This window comes from Lissotriton vulgaris, chromosome 10 (genome assembly GCF_964263255.1).
Source record: "Lissotriton vulgaris chromosome 10, aLisVul1.2, whole genome shotgun sequence".
Lineage (NCBI taxonomy): Eukaryota > Metazoa > Chordata > Amphibia > Caudata > Salamandridae > Lissotriton > Lissotriton vulgaris.
In genome coordinates, this window is record NC_141698.1 from 826,169,823 (window position 1) to 826,192,499 (window position 22,677).

Here is a 22,677-nt window from a genome sequence, read left to right on the forward strand (position 1 = left end):
GGGGGGCCCCCTGGAGACATATCACATACACCGCACACCCCACCACCAGTGAAACGAACATTACGAGACATAGCACTACAACGTACGCCAAAGCCCATGACACCAGCATCTCTTAGACAGTTACTTTCCGATTGTATATATGATCCAGTACCAGGTGAGGGCGTAATGCTCATATACTCAGTACGTTTAAGACGCGTTGCAGACTATCTGATCACCTTACCAGACATGAAAGAACATTTAGACAAAATATACCACTTCATCAGAACGGGGGAGGGACCAGAAAGTATACATGAGGCCATGGCAAATAGGAAGGTGGAGATTCAAAGCATGCTTTTAAGGTTTTTGATTAATTGTTTGATTAGGGAACGAGATCAGCCAGATAAAGAAGTAACTAAAGGTATGAGGACTTGGAGTGACAATATAGGTGTAGGTAAACATGACACACAGAACAAAATAGAAAGCATGTATAGAAAAATATGTAAAGAAATACTTGATATACACAAGAAAGAACAAGCCGAGAAACAAGCCGAGAAAGAGGACGACAAAGTTTCAGATGAGGATGATGCAATAACAGAGGAAATAAATCAAATAAATTACGTGGGTAGAGCAAGACAGTTTGACAGACCTAAAGGCCTAGATTACAGTAAACATGGCCCTCCCATACCAGAAAGATATTCTCTCGAACACCTATTCCAAGCTACTGAACATGCACTGAAAAAACGAGTTGGTAGTAGTGAGCTTTGTACTATGCATGAACAGGAACTAGCCCGGTCAGCAGTTCAATGGGCTTGCAATTCTAATATATATAAAGATGACGTAGTGACGCAAACCTTTTTAAGTCTTCCTCCGGAAGAACAGCGCTTAGCAGGTATTTACATGGTCCAACATCTGATCACGTTATACGAGAGCCAGCATTCTGATCCCGGTCCCTTACATAAATTACTGGACGATTTACTCCTAGAGAGATGGAGAGGCCTAGGTACCGAATTAATTAATGTCATTCTAGACCAACGACATAAATACTTGACTTTTCTGACCACGCACATGATTCCTGCCCCACACCGTGACAGAAAGACCTTCCACATAGACAGACAGAACCCCCTACGAGAGGTACATCCCGTTAGAAATGCAACCAATGAGCTTCAACGAGTATAAGTTTACACACCCTTGACGAAATTAGAAATATTAGAAATGAAAAAGATGCTGCCCTGCCATGATAAAGACCCAGGGGGGTTCCACCGTGAGTTAAAAGACATTCTCCGGATAGGGGATTACACGTACGCTGATATATTCAAATTGTTAAAGGTACTGTTGCCTGCTGGCATTTATGAAAAGCTTAAAGAAAAAGAATGGGAGGTGGGAGAGAAAAAGATAAATTGGACAGAATTGGAAGACGAGGATAGAACACGACTCCCTGGTGTTGGTCTTGGGGGAAAAAGCTAAAGCATTACCTGAACTCTTGATACAGGTCTTGCCGAGATTATTAGTTACTAAAAAGGAAGATTGGGATGCTATCTCAGCCTGTAAACAGAAACCAGATGAAGACACTAGTGATTTTTATTCTAGATTCGAAAAATGTTTTCTTATTAATAGTGGCCTGAAGACAAATAGTGAATCGTACCCACATCTTTTTGTGAGCAAATTAGTAGAGAATTCCCTACCCCCGATCAAGAATAGAGTACTGAAGGTTGAGAGTACCTGGCAAGCAAACAGCCCTTCCCAAATGTTACAAATGTTACAGTACCACCAGAATAGAATTAGAGAGGAACAGGAACACGAAAGGAGACGCATGAAAGATACGAAAATGAAAGTACTAGTTGCACAATCAGTACCAGCCGATGGCCATAAAAAGGGCGCTGCACCTGTTAAGGGAAACTGTAACTACTGCAAGCAGCCAGGTCACTATGTGAATGAGTGTGCAGTCCTGAAACACAACATAGCTACAGGCAAGACAAAAGAAAGACCGCGTATTCCTAGACAGGATAACATCCCGCAGAACACGCAACACCCACAGAACTCGCAACAGACAGTAGCGGTGCCTCAACCCATTGCTGCCACGCAACATGTCACGCAACAAATGTACCAGTACGCACAGTCAGACTATCCAGAATACCAACAGTACTCATGAAATAGCCTAGAGAGGGAGGTTGGCTTGCCCCTTATTGAGGTTCCTATAGATCAAGAGGGTCCCTATGTACATAGTCGTGTATTGGGAAAAGACAGTAAATTTCTAATTGACACAGGGGCGAGCAGAACTACCATCAGTCATGACGAGGTTCCAGGGGCACCCCTCTCAGGCTCACAGAATATTGCCCTGGGTTTTTCAGGAAAGCCTATTGTTAACGAAGTGTCGAAGCCAGATTTCCTAGAAGTTGGTCCATTGTCCCGTACTACAGACTTGTTACTTACTAAGTCATGTCCAGAAAACTTGCTTGGTATAAAGACATTGAAAGAACTAGGAGCAGTGATTTGTTGTTCTCCGGAAGGAGTGAGATTGTTTTTACGTGATTTTAAAGGACATTATGTGTTGAGAGATTTTGATCCCAGACTCCAGAATGTACCACAGCATTTATGGGCGCAAGGTCCAACTGATGTAGGTTACATGCACATCACGCCACACCGTGTCACTCTCAAACAAGGAGTTGTACTGCCACGAATCTGACAATACAAGTTACCACCTGATGCTGTAATAGCATTACTGAAAATTGTAGACAAACTCATTGCACAGGGAGTGGTTGTAGAAACTGACTCCAATATATGTAATTCTCCTATCATTCCGATTCTTAAACGAACTGACCCAAATGCACCCCCAGTCTACAGACTAGTGATTGACCTTCGAGAATTGAACAAGTGTATAATACCCCAGTACCCAGTGGTCCCAGACATTTCTTCATTACTAACTGCAATTGATTCTGAAGCAGCGTTCTTTACTGTGATTGATCTCAAGAATGCCTTCTTTAGTGTCCCAATACATCCAGAAAGCCAGTACCTCTTCGGATTCTGTTTTAATGGACGCAGCTTCAAATTTACGAGGGCTCCTCAAGGATTCACAGAAAGTTCTAGTATTTACAGTCAGGCCTTGAAAAGACAACTAGACAGTATTCACATGCCTACTGACACTGCACTGCTCCAATACATTGATGATCTTTTGATCACAGCACGGACGGAACGAGACTGTAAACGTGCATCACTGACAGTCTTATACTTCCTGGCAGACAAGGGACACAAGGTGTCCCCTTCTAAGTTGCAATTCTGTGCCCAGCAAGTGGTCTACCTTGGACACTTGCTGTCCAAGAGGGGTAGACAGTTGACACCTGACCGCATTCAGTTAATTGCACATCTTCCACAGCCCAAGACACAAAAGGAAGTACGGGCTTTTATTGGCCTCACTTCTTACTGCAGACAATGGATTCCTCAGTATGCATATTTAGCCAAACCACTCATACAGTTGACAACACAGGAGGCAGCGACTTCGACTGTCCTCCCCTGGACACAAGAACATACCCTTGCATTTGATGAATTAAAGAAAGCTCTATGTCAAGCACCAGTTTCATCAACACCATGTTACAGTAAACCTTTTACACTGTTTGTTACTGAACGCAATGGCACAGCGTTATCTGTTCTCACACAAGATCAATCAGGAAAACACAAGCCTTGTGCTTATTTTTCTAGTACATTGGATCCAGTGGCCCAGGCTCTGCCTGCGTGCCTGAAATCAGTTGCAGCAACAGCTCTAGCAATCAGACAAAGTGATTCTATAGTGTTAGGCCATCCCCTGACAGTACAGGTTCCACACTCAGTGGAAGTTCTCTGGAACAGGACCCAGACACAGCACCTGACTATAGCCAGACTAACAGGATATGAACTGACATTGTTCCAGCCACACATAGAGATCAGACGTTGCAATACTCTGAACCCTGCTACACTTTTGCCCTCGAGCACAACAGACCCTACACCACATGACTGTTTGGAAGTAGTTAATACCGTAATGAAGCCAAGACAAGACTTGACAGACATTGCACTCCCAGACCCAGACCTGACACTTTATGTAGACGGTTCATGCATGAGAACAAGCACAGGAGAGTTAGTGGCCGCATATGCAGTGACCACTGATACTGAAGTCACAGAGACACATCGAATTGACACACTGTCAGCCCAAGCAGCAGAGCTCATCGCTCTGACCCAAGCCTGTATACGAGCCAAGAACCTGAAAGTGAACATATACACGGATTCACAGTATGCATTCGGAGTCGTTCACAACTTCGGTGTCCTTTGGCAAGAGAGAGGATTTCTGACCTCCCATGGGGCCAAAATACAGCATGGTCCCCTCGTTCAAGCACTGCTAGATGCAATACATTTGCCTACAGCCATAGCCATCATAAAATGCAAAGCACATACGAAAGTCACAGACACCATTTCCCAGGGTAACGACCTGGCAGATCGAACAGCTAAACTTACAGCTCAGACTCCAACAGACATTCCCACTGAGATGACAAAGACAGAAGCACCATCACTGACAAATTGCATGACAGTCAGGGATCCCTCACAAGACGTACTCGACATACAGACACATGCCACTCCAGACGAGATAAAGAAATGGACTGAACAAGGAGGGGTCCAGACAGACCAGGGTTGGATGACAAAAGGCAAAGCCACATGGTTTCTCCCCGATTCCATGGTTCAAGCTATCATAAAAACAGCACATAGTCCAGCACATTTAGGAGAAAAAGCCATGTTAGACAGTTTACAGAACATCTGGTTTAACAAGCACTTGCGTGCAGCAGCAAAACAGAAAGTGCGTAACTGCATGATCTGTTGCCAGTTCAATCCAGGCAAAGGCATTCCCGTGGAACAAGGTGGATTTCATCCTCCTGACCACCCTTTTGAAGTCCTCCAGATGGATTATATTCAGATGGATAAATGTTGAGGATTCAAGTATGTCCTCGTAGTTGTATGTGCCCTATCTAGATGGACAGAAGCGTACCCAGTCCCAGATTACACTGCTGTGACCACTGCCAAGCAGTTGGTCCGAGAATTTTTTCCGCGATACGGCTTGCCCCGTGTCGTGTACTCAGATAACGGACAGCCATTCTCTTCTGAATTGATGAAACAAGTATCTCTTCTGTTAGGATACCAGTGGAAATTCCATTGTGTACGACATCCAGAGGCAGCAGGTCTCGTGGAGAGACACAATCAGACTCTCAAAACAAAGTTAGCGAAGGTCTGTGCAGAAAAAGGCGTGGATTGGATGGTAGCCTTGCCGGTTGCCCTCTTTTACATGCGAATGGTAGCTCATTCCAGAACAGGATTGTCCCCGTATGAGATTGTTTTTGGTAGACCGCTGAATATGTGGGGTACGCCCATGCCGAAACGAATAACAGATGTCGACAGTAATATGCTGACAGATTACCTGGCTTCCTTGATGTCTGCACTCCTTTCTTGTCGTTCACAGGTTGCAGCTGCCTTCCCCGACAACACCCAGGTGAAAACTCATGAAATTGTTCCGGGAGACTTGGTGTTTGTCCGCAACTTCGACCGTTCAAGCCCTCTGGAGCCCCGCTGGCGCGCGCCCAAATTGGTCCTGTTAACAACGAGAACCGCCGTCAAGGTCGAGGGAAGAAAAGGATGGCTCCATGCCCACCACGTGAAGCGCTTCCATGGACATGGTTCAGTAAAAGACATTAAGGACTGCCCAGATAACATTGACTCTAAAACCCCTTTGCTAGAAAAGACTCTGCAACAAGAATATAGACAAAAATTACGGTCTAGTAAGTCAGACAGCGTTTAATTGTTTAAGTCCCCCTCGGGTGAAGCGGTTAGACAGGTTCCTGACATGTATAAGATCGTAGACCCAAATAGACAGAGAGATAGACAAAGAGAGAAAAATGAAAAATATTGCAAATCCTTACGCAGTAGATGCATAGTAACTCTGATCATAATGTTTTTTCTAAGTATATCGATTATATGTATAAGCTTGACGCTACATGTTTTCTTTCCTCCTCTTGGTTCACATATACATTCTTCTTTCAATGACACTGTAGAGCACACGTTCAGTGATCTGCCACCCCATGAATTGTCATATCGACTAGCACTGCGCAACAATACTTTCATTCGTATGTTACACCATTCTCATCAGACCAGTAACGAATTGCTGGGTATGTGGCCGACTCCCACCTTATCAGAAAACGAAGGGAGTTCTGCCTCTTTTTCCTTATCCGTTTTCGCACAATGGTTCGTGCGGAGCATGGTTTGCTTTAATGTCATCATTACAAGACAGAAAGTTCACGGGAAATTCCCAGAGTGAATGGGTTTGGGGGGACCTGAATATATTAATGAATAAGGCGTGTTTCCCAGACAAAGATGGTTTTCCCCAAAGGAAATGAACAGATCTAGAAAATGAAGTGTACGAACAAGGAAATGCTTCCCTTAACTTCATGATTCTGAATGTCCAATCCGAGACAAATGTAGGTTCACCGTTCATAACAGTGTTACCAGTAAAGGGTGAATTATGTGTTAGAAGGAAAGGCTCAGTACATTTAGGACACAGTGAATGTAATACTGTGATCGAGTTCAATGATAAAGGAAAGTCTACTTTCAAAGCTTCCCGCCATTCTTATTTTATTTGTGGTCAGACAGCCTATGTACGTCTGCCCTTAAACTGGGGTGGGACGTGCTACATAGCGTTCCTACTGCCACCTGTTTTCCTAGCCCCATCCCATTACCATCGAGATTCCCGATTAGTACATGTAAGACATAAGAGGGATCTTCCCCCAGTTGTCGATTACACTGAGTCAGCGTGGGACCAGTACAAGGATTATATTAAAGGATATTTCTGGTTCATAGGTCCCGTTCAGAATAGTAAATTAATACGCAGGTTAACCAGAACCCTTGAAGGAGTAGTGAATGAGACTACCTCTGCTTTAGGAAACTTGACAGAGGAGCAGTCTGCTATGAGACTTGTTGTTCTTCAGAACCGCCTTGTTCTTGATGTTATACTGGCAGATAGGGGCGGAGCTTGTAGAGTGATCGGCTCCAGTTGTTGTGTGTTTATTCCTAATAACGCACCATCTGTATACGCAGCAATAACAAGACTCCATAAGATAGCTCACGAGATACATCAAAATCCAGGCACATGGACCTGGTCCGGTTGGCTCTGGAGTGTAATATCAGCCTGGGGATGGAAAGTACTGTCCTTCCTGGGAGTAATCCTACTGGTCATATTCAGTTGCTGTCTCTGTCTACAATGTGGTCCAGCGATTTGCGGCTTGTGCGCCACTGCCTGTATTCCTCGTCCACGTTCACGTCCGCGAATGACAAAGGACGAACAAATGATGCTGTATGAACAAATAGATGGTCTCATGAACATAGATGTATCCTGAAGGGAACGTAGGGGACAAGGAGGGAATGAGGAAAATGGAATTTTATATGGCCAAGTATGTCCCCTATCGTGTACCCCAACGTGTAGTATATGTGCATGACACCCATGCATTTTCCCTCTATGGCCGCCATGATGACGCATTTGCATTTGCGTCCAACGTTAACATGTCAGTTATCCAGTCCTCCATGAAGGAAACGATAATTCTGCTTTGAGGCCTCAGTTGCCAATGCATTTACATGGTGCACGTTTAAATAGTCGAGAAGCACACGTTTTTGTGGCCCAGCCGAGCCAGGCCCTGAATTCAGGCTCCGAGCCTCCTCTGATTCTGAAAGCTGCAGTTTAGGTATGCATCCCTGACCTCTCCCTTACTTCCTGCTCAGCCGAGAGGTGCCCGGCCTGGCCTGCCTGCCAAGACAGTATTTTGCCTACAGTTATCTGCTCAGCTCCGCAAAAAACACATTCCAGTCTAGTGAAAAAGGTAAACATATTCCGCCTGCAGAGTATAGGGCCTAGCCTTCCTGTCTCCATGCAAGTGATTTACTGAACCCGTTGCCATAGTTGACCCATGGCCCCACGCAATGCACAAAGAAATATATGCGCACACTAGCATGTAATGATGAACAGCCTGTACTCGAGCGACCTTTACTTCAGACAATACATCCTCCAAACACAAGATACCAGATAATGCCAAAGGTGCAGGTCGTTCTGACATCCCAGACTCTCCTACTAGTACTAAAGTCAACCCCCCCCAGCTCTCCCCTGTTACATGTCACATTTCACGTCATGACCAGTTTGCGCGCACAAGTAGGGTAAAGGTTCCTGCTGGCCGTGCAGACCCCCTCTCTGCATCCACCCATCTATGACACACCTACGACTCATCAAGATGTGCACACCTCCTTTCACGCCTCTGTCACGCCCACGTGCTCCTATCTCTCTCACTTGCTCCGCCTGGAGCGCTCCGCCCTCTCTATTCATTGCAACTGTATGGTTTTACTATATATATTGTGTTATGTGAATAAATGTTAGATATCCCTTCCTGAACCTTAGTGGTGATGGAACCCGATTCTCCTGTAGCTCGAGCTATAGTATTAAAGCCCTTTTGAATCGGACACCACGGACTCTGCCTCTCATTTTATGAGCAATCCTTATTAATGTATAGAAATTATGACAGGGTAATATTTTATTTACCACAGATTCTTTTGAGTTTTTCCAAATGAGGAAGATGTCATCTATGAATCGTACATAGAACACCAGTTCTGTATGCCAAGCTTTATCGGAGAAGATGTAATCGTGCTCAAAACGAGACATAAAGGTATTCGCGTAGGCAGGTGCCCCTGAAAAACCCATTGATGTACCGCTTATTTGTAAGTAGTAATCTTCTTTCCATTGCAGGTAACTGTGTTGTAAACAAAATGTCAACAATTCCAATATGAAAACTTTATTAACACAAGTGTCGGATAGCTGCAGTAGGGCCCATTCACTAGCTTCTATGCCTTCCTTGAGTGGTATGAAGGTGTACAATGAGGTTACGCCGATTGTACACAGAATCCAAGATGTAGAGTACTGTTCATTGATGTTCTGAAGTAAAGTGAGAAAGTGTGTGGTATCCTTGACATAACTACGCCATGTTTGTACAAATGTTTGCAAAAAATTATCAACCAATCGACCAGCTGGCGTGAATATAGAATCACATCCCGAAACTACAGGACGAAACAGTGGATCTTAAATATTCTTGTGAACTTTTGGTAGCATATACAACTTTGGTCTTCGTGGATGGGACACTGGTAAATAATTGCGTATGCTATCGGTGATCCAGGCCATTTGTTCAGCATTTTCTAGAATCTGATTTAAAGTATCCATGATATCTTTAGTTGGATCTTGATCTAGTTTGATGTAAGTCATGGTATCTTGTAGGTGTTGTAGCACTTTGTGTTCATAAAAACTTTTGTCCATCATAACCAGAGTACCTCCCTTATCAGCCATCTGAAAGGTGAGTCTCTGATCATTCGCCAATTCTTGTATGATTCCTATCTCATGTTTTTTGAGATTAGTATGGGATTTGGGGAGTAAATTCAGTTGCGCGAAATCGTTCCGGACCAGTATTTCAAATGAATCCAATAGCTTGTGGGATACTGGTGACCTGAATAAACTCTTGGGTTTAAAAGAACGTAATTCGAGGTTTTGGTCTTCCACCTCAATGTCGTAAATCTCTGATGTTGGAACCACATTGGTAAAAAAATGCTTCAATCTTAAATTCCTCGTAAATCTGAAAGTAGAGACCTCTAGTACTAAAGAATTAGTATGGTACACAGGCACGAAGGATGTTTCTCTGTTTAGAACTTTTTGTTGCCCAGATGTATGTCCTATTGAGGATATGTTTATGACAAGACTTTGCCCTTGCTCCTCAGACTCTGTGCTTCCGCTTCTTTGTCTTTTTCTTATTTCTTTGACCTCTCCTGGCTTTTTTGGGTCTGGTGGTCATCCGCCGGTCGCACCTCCCTCTAAAAAAGACTTTGGTTGACTGGATGCTGCTCCCTCTCCTGTTTGAGCACTTTTGCCAGCTGTTTCTTGTTGCATTGTTAATGGTGCTCTCATGGGATCTAATTCATGATCTGACACTACCGGTTCTTGAGATGATGTATTGGTAGTTGGTATGGTCGTCGACAGGCGTACACCTCTGCCCAGGGGTACACCTCGTTCAATTTATAGACGATGGTGTCGCGACAAAACTTTCAAGGTTTTCTCTCCTGAATCTCTTTGCCATAGGCATCAAGTTTGCTGTTGAGGTCTTCCACTGTTATTTTCCAAAATTCAGATTCACATCTGCCTGACAGGTCAGATTTGATTACGTCTATCTCTTCTTCAAGTTCCTTGATTGTCCTCGATAACTCCTCTATTAGTAACAAAATAAAATCCAATGAACACTTATTGAGAACTACCTGCCATTTTTCCATGAAGGCCTTATTGAATTGAAATTTGTATTGTAATGGTTTGATGGGTAAATGTAAACCTCGCGGAATGCGCTGTACTTTGTGATATTGGATAAGTGTAGATGTATGTAAACGTTGGCTCAATGCTCTGCGTGTGATGAATTCTAATTGGCAAATTTGCTGTGAAACTGAACTACCCTGAGTGTTGAATGACGATGCATCCTGTATCAAAGCATATATGTCTTGAATTTGTGATGTAGAGTTTGTAAGAGTATCTGCTCTGCTGTGTGTCAAATTGGAAATACTTTCAAAGGACATATTATGTTCTGTGATCTCGGGGTGCAAGACTAGAAAGTGGCGCTAAGATATAAACAATAATTAGTCTGTCATCGCACACCCTTGCGTAATCAAAATCATAAATCTAAATATACTGTTTAAACAAAGATACGTGCAACCCAGTTGTGAGGCAGCCAGCCTAAGAATAAGATCAATATCTGGGGGACAACCACCAGTATGCCGGGTGCACAGCTAGTGATAATGCATTAACAATTAAAATCTTGTTATCAAAGAATCATGTGCTTGATCAATCAAATTTAAAAAAAGTTTCAATTATTTACTCATTGAAATCCCATTGATATTTTCTGTATGTTCGAAATCCAATAACATACATAATAATCATAGCTTCACATTAAATTATAATTATAAGAAAATGCTAAATTCTTCAACATCAATAACTGTATGAACTAAATTCTAATATTCACGGCCTTGCCAGCCCAATGCATTTCGGGATTATGTAAAATCCCTTCTTCAGGGGCCACTGTAAGGAACAGAAAACAATAACATATACTATAAGTAAACATTCTTATGTGGAACATTGCGTATACACCGTCTTGCTGCAAACAGTGCATAGTTCAGGTGCAAAAAATGTGAATAGATCCTTATATGCATCTTACTGAAGGCAATACAAACAGATATCACCCAGTGAAAAATAGTGGACACTCCGTGTATGTTCGTCACTAGCTGTGCAATAAATAAAATGGAGGGGTTTTGGGAGAAGAAAATTGAAGGTGGAGAAAAAGTGTGTCTTATCCTTCATGCTAGTCTAGATGCTGCTCGCTTGAAAGAATATTCAGTTCGTGCTAAACTGGGGGTTACGTAAATGAACACAACCAAACTTACTCTATGGCCATGCAAATCGAAAACTCAGTTGTAAAATTGCTGCCGAAGGCATGTGAAACCAAGCCCCCTGAGGGAAACAACACATCAATGTAATTGAGTCTCTATTAGACACAGACACGTACTGCTAAGCATATGTACTGTGTTGACTTACTAGGCACAAAAGACACTCGAGCGCACTCCAGGTATACCATATCCAGTAACTGTTTCAGCCAGGGTCACTTGCTGTATGCAAGTATTGTTTCCTAAAACCAAGACAGACAAGGAGTCGCCTTTATGGCCTACACTGAACATCTCTTCTATACGAATTGATACTTTAAGCAGAATGAAAGTTATTCTTTTACACAAAAAAACTGTGCCACTGACCTCAGCCAAAGAAACCTATGATATGCAAGTCACATTAACTTCTGCCAAGATACATGCCCTCTTAACTACAAACTGCACTGTATATTTCTCAGAAATGTTAAGTCGTATCTTAAACATGTCTGATACGAGCGGTATTATACATGTATTTAAGACCGTATTTTCTGGACTGTTATCACCTTTTGAAGCAGTCCTAGGAATATTTCCAAACTTTGTGCACTCTGTGTTTGGCGGACTGCCTCTCATTTTGGGACTCACTGCAGGGATATTACTTTTGCTCATACTGCTGCGATATGGCAAGCCAATTCACCAGCAACACCCAGTTTTCCATGGAGACAACTCTACTGGTGATGAAGTGTCGTGAGCGCATCGTCCAAATTTTGGGACCACCTCGTCTATGAGAATTAAATACCACATGGTTTCTGTCACTCAGATCAATTTGGCAAGAATGCATCTTACCTGCTCTACGCTGCCTGCTATGCGGAGAAGAATGCGTGCTAGACATGTGTCTGACACTCCCATCAGTCATGCCAACAGATGTTGATACTTTGCTTGAACCAGTAACGGCCCATGCACTGTGTTGTCCCCAGCGGCTACCATTTCTGATGACAGCATTCATTGAGATCTCACAGGCGCAAAATGCTGACGGTGAGGTACGAGAGGAAACAGGCGCCCAGGTACCATCCATTATGAACATTGCTAATGCGACCAATGCTGACGGCGAAGCTTCACATCTATGTGCGGTTAATCTTCTAAACAAGGTAATCCAACTTTCACTTGCAATGGTAGACAACTTTTTTACAGACTTAGAAGATGTGATGTTTTCTGAAAAGTCTAACACTGACTTTTTATTTTGCACACAGTGTTCTGAGAGACTTTGAATTCGACTTTCAGTTTTCACTTTGGGACTCTTTTTCCTATGATTAATTTCTTTTTCTCCAAATTTGTATTTTTCTTTTTTTGGCACAAGTAATCTGCTTAAAGTCAAACTATTCATAGAGAACAAGAATTCTTTGAAAAAAAAACTTCCAGAGACAATATTTGACCTGGTCCACATACAAACAGTTTATATAATCTGAAATGAAATGTTTTCGTTTTTTTTCTTCTGTATTTACGAGCCATTTCATAAATGCATGTTTTCATGATTGATTAATTTAGCATCAAAAATATCATCATATATGCTTAGAATGAAACATTGCTTAAATGCGTACTGCACCAATGCATCTTTTATGTGTACTTCCAGTTCAAATGCCTTTTTATGTATTTCGGGTGGGTTTTTCACACTTTGTGTGTACATATGTTTTAGATATGTTAAACATTTTTAGAATTTTAGTAATGTCGTACATAAGAAAGTGGAGTGGGTGTTGTATTGCGTTTTAGATTCCGATTGAATTTTCCCGATTCATGCCCTTATATAGGTACGATTCGCGTTGCCCTTATATAGGCATAGAAATCAAGCCCCTATTTAGGCAAGGCCCATTCTACCCAAATACAGGCATGGCTACTTCCATCCGTTCATCAAACTTCACAACTATTTCTTAGAAAACCAGACTCTTAAGGAGGAGGGACTTCCCCTAGCCTGGATATTGATTTATCCAAGAAACTCATTATTATGCATGAACAACTGTTCCTTAGGGGTTCATCCATGACGTTCATATGCCCGACTTTACGTCAAAGCTGGCATTCCTAAACACCTTCAAGGTATAAATATACCTTTACTTGCTATAGCAAAGCACGGTGTGGTTTGGTGCAGTTCAACTACCTACTTTCAAAATGCAGCTTGCTACAGCAAGTACCAAAAGAAGCCGTCTCTCCAGCTGACGCACTGATCGGAAGCTGTCCTCCTCTGCCGAGAATCCAGTTCCAGTGTTTCTGACTCCCCTTGCGGGGTGTTGAGAAATTGAGTCAGAGACAGAGATAACAACCTCCTTCAATTTAAGGTATGGAGCGAATTAGAACCTAGAGAAACTTTTGGCAATTCTTGGCAAGAACTAAAGCCTATGCTAAAGACCAAACTTAATTCTTCCCTGGTACTAGACCTAGGTTAAGTACATTGGGGTAGGCGTATTTTAGAAGCAACAGTTGAGTATTTTAGCCTATGCTATTTATGTATGTATTTTTATATGTCATAGCAGTAGACAATGCTATTATAGTATTATTTCATACCGCTGTTTATGCTGTAAGAATTATACTTTGCATTCTGTCTAAAGATTGTAGCAGTTCACCTCTCTTGCATGAGAAAGAAGACTGTTCAATAAACCCATTTTATTGAAACGCCCGTCTCTCTATTTTCTCTGCAATCTGTAGAAACGAAGCATGCACGATTGACTGAGTAAAATAGTTATCTATTGTTTCCATGACTGAAGATATTTGTTCCAGTCCTAGGGAAACAAAGTTGTCATGTTTATGCGGTTGCCAGAAACAAATCCCTTCTTGTTTACTCGAGAAAGTTTCTAGTGACCTCTGCGTTAGTCGGCACACACAATTAAGTTTGATATACTCGAATGAGACATACTGACCTCTGTCCTATATCAAATCTATAGGGTGTATTATTCCAATGCGCAGAGCCTATTGGGAATATAGGAACTACACTACAGTATTGTAGTCAGTTTTCAGCTATAGGTTAAAGTCCATTGTAAGTATTATTGTAACTGTTATCTTTGTATCCATGCATCCTACGAGCTGGTTATGATTCATCCTCTTATATGTTGCTGGTATGTTAAATTACTGCCTTTGTCCACCAGACTAGGATGCAGTCCAGAACCAAAATTATTAATAATTCAATGCCCATTACAGGTTGAAAAACTGTTTGGAAGTCATCCAGTAAAGCCCTCCCTTCCAAAAATGTTTAGATCTGAGTAATTACTGTCCTTTTAATCAGCTCGTTTGGAAATGTCATATTCGTAAGTAGGAGTCATCTGGGATTAAATAATTTCTTGCCAAAATGGCATTGTCATTGACCTTTTTACCCAGCCCTTCCTTGTTTTCCTTGGCACCCAAAAAATATTCTTCCCTCTCATGTTTGTTCTTTTGTTTAAATTGGTCCTATTTTTTAATTATTCCATTCTGCGGCCATGCCTTTGTGTACAGTTTTGGTTCCACTTCCTCTGTTCTACCGCTAGTAAAAAGCATTGCAGCTAATGATTAGGTTATTTTTGCAATTATTTGTGCAGCTCATAAGCAATATACTCAATTGCAAGATATTTGTTACTGCACAATGACCATCAAAGTCTTGAGTTTCGCTCAAAAAAATAAAACATAATTTGTGTCTGTCATTTCTTTAACAAACACTAAGGAGAATGTTATAAATGGTAAAGAATAAGGAACAGATGTACAAAGTATTTTCTGGTCACAAACGACCCAATTTGCAGATTTGGGCCATTTGTGACTAGAAAATGCTATTTCAAATGTGCAAAATGCAAAATCAAGGGGCACATGCATCAAGCATTTTACCTGTCCCAAACGTTGGCCCCATTGCGATGGGTAAAATGTATTTTCCGATGCATTATTTACCTTATTTGCAAATGCATTTAGGGAATCGCAATTTACGATGCGATGCATGTGGCATTTACAAAATGCGACTTTTTATTTAGGATTTGCAAATTACCATTAACTTCAAGTTGAAAAGTGCATTTTCCAAAGTGCCATGTGGTGCGCATGCATGCCCTTAGGAATGTGTGTGCACCACATGTGCACACTTACCTTTTATGGGTGAGCAGCAGGGGGGCCTGAGGCCCCCTGGCACCCTTGCAAAAGCATTTGCAATAGCATTTGCAATTCACGATTACCAGTTTGGTAATCGCAACTTGTGAATGAATTCTCGTTCGTTCCTATGGGCCTATATGCCCATAAGAATGAATAGTAATGCATTCCCTAATAGCGAATCACAATTTGTGATTTGCTAATAGGGAATGCTTAGGAATCGCAATTTATATAGCGAGTCCTTAAGAATCGCTAATTAGGAATCGCAATTCTGCATGTGGCCCATAATTTGGTAACTTGTTGCCAAATCACAATTTGTATTTTCTATTCTGTACTTGGAAGGAACATGTTTTGGAAGTCCCTTCTAAATACTTAATTACTATGGTATTTATTACTGTTTTGCAAGCAAATCACTTCCACAAAATGGTAATACCATGCCATCACTTTAAAACTGGTGGTAACCCATAAATGGGAAGTGATTCCCATGGGACCTCTTATCTAATGAGAATGGTGAAAAAATATTTTTTAAGATTAAGCAGTGGTCCCAAAGACCACTGCCTACTCTTTTGAACTCATCCGGTTTCCACTTAAGGAAAACTGGATAATGAAAAAAAAGTTTGCTTTATGAAAAACAATCACAGACATGTGAAGGCTGTGATTCCCAATGGGTCGCAAATTGTGACCTACCTTATTATAGTTCATGAGGTAGGTCGATTTGTGACCCACTAGGATTTCTTTTTGTGCATTAGGAATGCATATTTCCTAATTGTGACTCAGAGGTCATTGCAAATATGAAAAAGGTATACCTAATATTAGTGCATATGGTCCTAAGGTTCTTATTTAGAGTTTGACAGAGAGTATACTCTTTAAAACTTGACAGATAACGCATCCATCATATTTCAAGTACCATAAGCTATACATTTTCAAACGGGAATGAAGGCCATCAGCTCCTGGATGTCATCTAATTGTCTCAAACTAAACTCTGACAAAACAGAGGTGATGACATTCGGGAGGTTGGACCCCATCTGGTCCCCTTACTGGTGGCCATCGGAGTTAGGATACCCACCTCAACCCGTTACCAAGGTTCGTAACCTTGGAGTCATATTTGATGACAAATTGACATTTCAGCATCACGTCAATTCAGTGGTCTCCTCATCTTTTTACATCCTAAAAAGAATCAAAAAACTGCTCCCTTACCTTCCATCATCGGCCGGCAGAACCTTGGTTAGTACATTGTTTTTTTCTAAAACCGATTACTGTAATGCTCTTCTATTGAACGCTCAGAAAAAAGTTATCAACCAACTCCAATTAGACCAGAACGCCTCGGCCAGAGTCCTCTTAAACATTCCCAAATCCAAAACCATTTCCTCTCACATCCGTCAATTACACTGGCTCCCGGTCAGGAGCCGGATAATGTTTAAGGCCCTGTGTATCACTTACAAGGCAGTCAATAACGTGGGTCCACAGTTCCTCAGAGCAGCTTTCCGCCCACTTGAATACCCAAGAACACTCCGCTCCTCCTCGGCACATATGCTGAAAGTCCCTCGAACAAAAAAGTCTAATTGGGGTGACAGGTGTTTCACTATCTCTTCTTCCAAACTCTGGAACACACTGCCCCTCCACATCAAAACCGCCCCAACCCTCCTTAGTTTCAGGAAGAAACTAAAAACTTGGCTCTTCCCAGCATAACTTATCACCTCAGCGATGGTTCTGTATTCTAGTGCCGAGACACCCCCGGGTATTTGCGCGCTCTAAAAATGGCACAAACATAAACATAAACATATAATGGACTTGTAATACAGTGGAATCCCCAATATTTGTAAAGGAGGATCCTGTGTAAATAAAGCCTTAAGTGGCCTGCCTGATTTAATCAGATATCCTTCTGGGCTTAAATGATAATGTTCAACTATGTAGACAAGACGTATTATCAAAACTGTTAGGAGATATCAAAATAAAGCTTCTCAGGCTTTTACTCGATACCTAATAAATCACTCTATAGAATTTGTTCGCCAAGACTTTAGAGTATAGATTATTATTCCAGCCCAATTGATGAATGACCTATCTATAGCTAAGACTTTTTCTTTGGTTTATTAGTGGATTGAAGTTCACCACTCAATAACGCACTATTTTGTTAGGTAAAGTTCTAGGTTTCAGTGATTAAAACTTGAGCTCACCCCTTGCTAGCTTTGGCACAGAGCAGGCCGGCTTCACTTTGAAAAAATACGTAAAGCATGTAGAAGTACCAAAAGATTTAAAAAGTCAAAAGCTCCAATTGATAAAAATAGATAAAACTGCAATGGACAAAATGACAAAAACTCAATAAGAAGACTTGAGATGTGAATTTTGGGAGATGTAACTAAAGAAGCATAAAGTGGCAATTTAGATCAACTAGTAATGATAAACTAGGCTGTAGGAGCGATATAGGGCTAAATATGATAGAACGCAGTTTGGATGAACCAACCAGATTTGACACAGTCAGAGGTTTTATCTTTTTTGTATTTTGAAATACTCTAGTGGAGCAAGGTTGTGAGCTGTGTCCAACGAGTGCTCCATGAGGTCAGATTACATCTTGCTATGGTCCTATTGAAATGAATTTGCTGTGACAGAGAAGTTCTGAACAGGGGAAAATTGTATCTTCAACCCAGCAAGGTCACACCTTGGCAGATTTCATCTGTTCCTCAGAAGGTTTTGGAGTTCAAAAATGTGTCCCGGGTTTTAAAAGAGTATAAAAAAAAGTCCAATAAGAAACATAAATCTGTCCCAGGACCTCAGGAACAACACTTGGGGTTCAAGACTCACTCAAGCAGAGTTACTGTCAGGGCCAAGTCAGATCCAGTTAGTACTGGTCAGTTGGCTAGTTCAGGAAAAAGACCTCTTGCAGCTTTTCATAACCCTGAAGCTTAACCTGAAGTCACCCATCTGACCCTTGAAGTTCACTTCTTTGTCCTGGTGAAAAGTGGGAGCAGTCCCAATCCTTTAACTCTCCTCAAAGGTTTCAAACAGCAGGTGCACATTTATGCGTGGAACTAGATTGTGGTTGATGCCAGAGAAGCCCTAAACAATAGGGTAAAAGTTCCCAGGGGTAAACCTACCCAGTTATGCAGCAGTTCCTGTGTTTCCTACTGCAAACTACTCCACTTGTTCCTCACTCAGTAAATGGAGAAACCCTTCTCTCTTTATCTTTGTTCAAAGTCTGTGTGCCCACCCAGAGGTTTGGTCTGGTAGCTCTCAGTTTATAAAGCGTTTTATTTTTTTTTAGAATTGTTTAAATCCGTTCAGTAGTTCCTGAAATATTCATATTTAGATAAATTACATATCTGGTGACCGCATTGGATCCGCAAACCCTCCGGAGCACAAGCTTGACTCTGAGAGTGTTGGCAGTCATCTTGTGACTCGGTAGCATTGAGTCATAGGAAAAAAAGATTAAACATGAAGTAAAAGTGTCAGGGTAAAAAACACCCTGACCCCAGGGCCCAAAAAAAACTTTTTTGTAAATTTTTGGTTGGTATTGTTAAAGATTGCAGGGATTTGTTAGCATGAGCTGAAAGCCATTTTGTATTTGGCAGCCATTTTAGGTAGCCATGTGCTCACCATGTGCTGTTTCCCTCTTCAGAGCCTTGCACATGCTCGAGAGGGCCTAGCTAGTGGAATGCACCTGCTTCTCTTACACAACTGTCAGGCTATTATTGCTGCTGTATGGAGAAGTAAATCTCCTCCCACTTTGTTGAGCAAGTAGATCTTGCATGCCCATATTAGGCGTTTTGCATGCTTACATGAGCTAGGACTGCCCCTTGGTCTTATGCTGACTATGTAACCCTAAGCATATATAAGGACACTGTTTTCTGTACTCCTTAGACTAGCTCACATAGTTTCTGAGGGTATTGTGGGATGTAGTCTCCCTCATCTGAGGTAAATAAATATTTCAGTTATATTACAGCTTCAGTGCCAATTTCTTCTATGTTGGTTTAAAAGGACCAGGTATCAGTGAGACCCCAGAGAACGTTTCTATTTTCTTCAGGATGAGCGTGAATTTTTAAAAAACAAAGCGAAGTCTCCAGCGCTTCAGCTTAATAATGCCCCTGGTGGGCCAGGTCCTGGGGGCAATGTTGGTAATATATGCGAGGCAGCGTGGGCCCCTGCAGCTAAGGGGACCAGCACCTTCCCAGTATTTCTTTTTAAAAAACTGCATGGGGGCGTCTACCACCCCATGCTGCCCCGGGGACCCCACCTCCCTGGGGAATTCCTTATTATGGGGTGGGGGGCCTTGCAGCCGCCCCCAAGCTCCAGGGACCACCACCTCCCGGGGCTTTACTTCAATTACAAAGTGTGGTGGGGTCATGCCCCTCCCCACACTGCCTCGGGGACCACCACCTCCCTGTGGCAATTTTAAATTAAGGGTGGGGGTCCTCCTGGACCCTCCATGGCCCTGGAGACCACCACCCCCCAGCGTCGGCTCCAGCAATGTCCCAGGGTGCCCACCCCCAGGACATTGCAGTTTGCAATGATGGTGCGGGAGCACTGTGGGAGCACTGCACTTCTTCTGCCCTGTCAGTGCAAAATCTGCTTTGCTTCATGGAAGTGATAACAGGTAAACAAGAGGTCCTCTTGTGTCCTGAGGACCTGAGGATTAAAGTGGACTTCATCCCACGAGCAGCAATGTGCCGGGAGGCACATTTGCAGGGTGGTGTATAAAGGGAGCATGGCCTCAGACCACTCTTAGCAATTCAGCTGTGTGGGGCTTACTAGAGATAACAGGAGGGTTGGTTGGCCCCCAAGGACTTTGAGGATGCAAAGGGGCTTCATCCCTCAAACTAGAGCGTGCCAGGAGGTGCGTTTGCAGAGTGGTGGAGAAAGGGTCATAGTCTGTGTCCACCTCTCAGGAATCCCACTATCTGGGGCTTAATGGAGGTATTAGGTAGGCTAGTTGGCCCCTAAGGAACACCAGCAGTGAAGGGGACTTTAATCCCCATTGAAGAGCATGCTAGGGAGCCCATTTGCAGACTGGTGGTCAAAGGGGGCGTGGCCTGCTGTGTGAACTTACCAATGCTGCTGTGTGGGACTTACTGGAGGTAATAGGAGGGGTAATTGGCCCCCAAGGACAGCCTTCCCGTCTGTCATCTCCAGTAAGTCCCACACAGTGGGATGGCTGAGAGATCTTCAGAGTCCATGCGCCCCATTTCTCCACCACTCTGCAAACATGCCTCCTGGCACACTACGGGTTGGGGGATGAAGTCCACTTTACTCCTGAGGGACTTTGGGGGCCAAGAAGCCCTCCTGATACCTCCTGTAAGTCCTACGCAGCCTAATTCCTGGGCGGTGGTTGGAGGCCCAGCCCCCTTCCTTGACCACTCTGCAAACACTACTACCAGTTAAAGAAGCATTTGTAATGTAATAGGCCTCTCATTTGCAAGAGTTAGAGCTATTGGCGTAAATGTAAACATTTTTTTACTAATGTTTTTTTACTGGAGTAGATGTAGGTTGTGTGTAGTGGAATTATGTGGTATCTGGTGTATATGAATTACGTAGAGTGGGATTATGTGTTATGTAGAGTAATTATGTGGTATTGTAGTCTGTTGTGGAGTGGTAACCTCAGGTTTAGTCTTCCTTGTTTCCATAGAAGCTAAACTATAAACTCAATGAGACAAAAAAAGAAGGTACCACTGGAGAGCACTTCTTGACATAGTCCGAGGTATGAGCAGGGCCACTGGAAATATGTGACTATTTAACTTCAGCAACTTTCTCACAATAATACATGTTCTGCATTTGCCACATAATCAATCAAATACTGCATAACCTGCAGATTTGAACAAAAAAAACTTGTTTCTAACTCATACAGCTCAAATGGTATCAAAATTGCAGTGACAAGTGTTACATCATGGTGGAAGGACCTTTACAAACCTAGAATGGTCATCTGTTACTCATTGCTAAATGTGGGTATTATATTGGTACTAAATGGTGTGCAAACCAGTCTTGCTTCTCTCTGCGCCTCTCTTGCCTTTTATTGCATTTCTGTTGCTTCTTTTTGCACCTTTCAGTCTTTTTCTGCACTTCTCTTGCCTCTTTCTGCATATCTCTTCTACTTTCTGCACCTCTCTTGCCTCTTCCTGCACCTCTTTTGCCTCTTTCTGCATCCTTCTTCCCTCTTTCTGCACCCCATTGCCTCTTTCTGCACATCTCTTCCACTTTCTGCACCTCTCTTGCCTCTTTTTGCACCTCTTTTGCTTCTTACTGTACCCATCTTCCCTCTTTCTGTACCCGTTTTGGCTCTTTCTGCGCCCTTCTTCCCTCTTTCTGCACCTCGCTTGACTCTTTCCGCACCCCGGTTTCCTCTTTCTGCACCTCTACTGCCTGTTTCTGCACCTCTGGCGCCTATTTTTGAACTTCTCTTGCCTGTTTCTGCACCTCTGTTGCTTCTTTCTGCAACTCTCTTACCTCTTTCTGTACTCCTCTTGCCTCCTTCTGCACCTCCGTTGCTTATTTCTTCACGTCCCTTGCCTCTTTCTGCATCTCTCTTGCTTTTTTCTGCATCTATCTTGCCTCTTTCTGCACCATTCTTCCCTCTTTTGGAAATCTCTTGTCTCTCTCTGCACCTCTCTTTCCTCTTTCTGTACCCCTCTTGCATCTTTGTGCACTTCTGTTCCTTCTTTCTGTACTTCTTTTGTTTCATTATACACCTCTCTTGCTTCTTTCTGCACCCATGTGCCTCTTCATGTACGCTTTTTCCCTCTTTGTGCACCTCTCTTGCCTCTTTCTGCACCCCTATTCCCTCATTCTGCACCTTTCCTGCCTCTTTCTGCACATCTGTTGCATCTTTCTGTACTTCTCTTGCTTCTTTCTGCATCTCTCTTGCTTATTTATGCACCCCTTTTGCCTCATACTGCACTTGTCTTCCCTCTTTCTGCACCTTTCTTGTCTCTTTCTGCACCTCTGTTGCCTGTTTCTGCACCTCTCTTGAGTCTTTCTGCACATCTCTTGCCTGTTTCTGAACCACTGTTGCTTCTTACTGCACTTTTCTTGCCTCTTTCTGCATTTCTGTTGCTTTTTTCTGCAATCCTCTTGCTTCTCTACATTTCTGTTGCCTCTTTATGCCCTTCTCTTGCCTCTTTCTGCATCTGTGTTGCTTGTTTC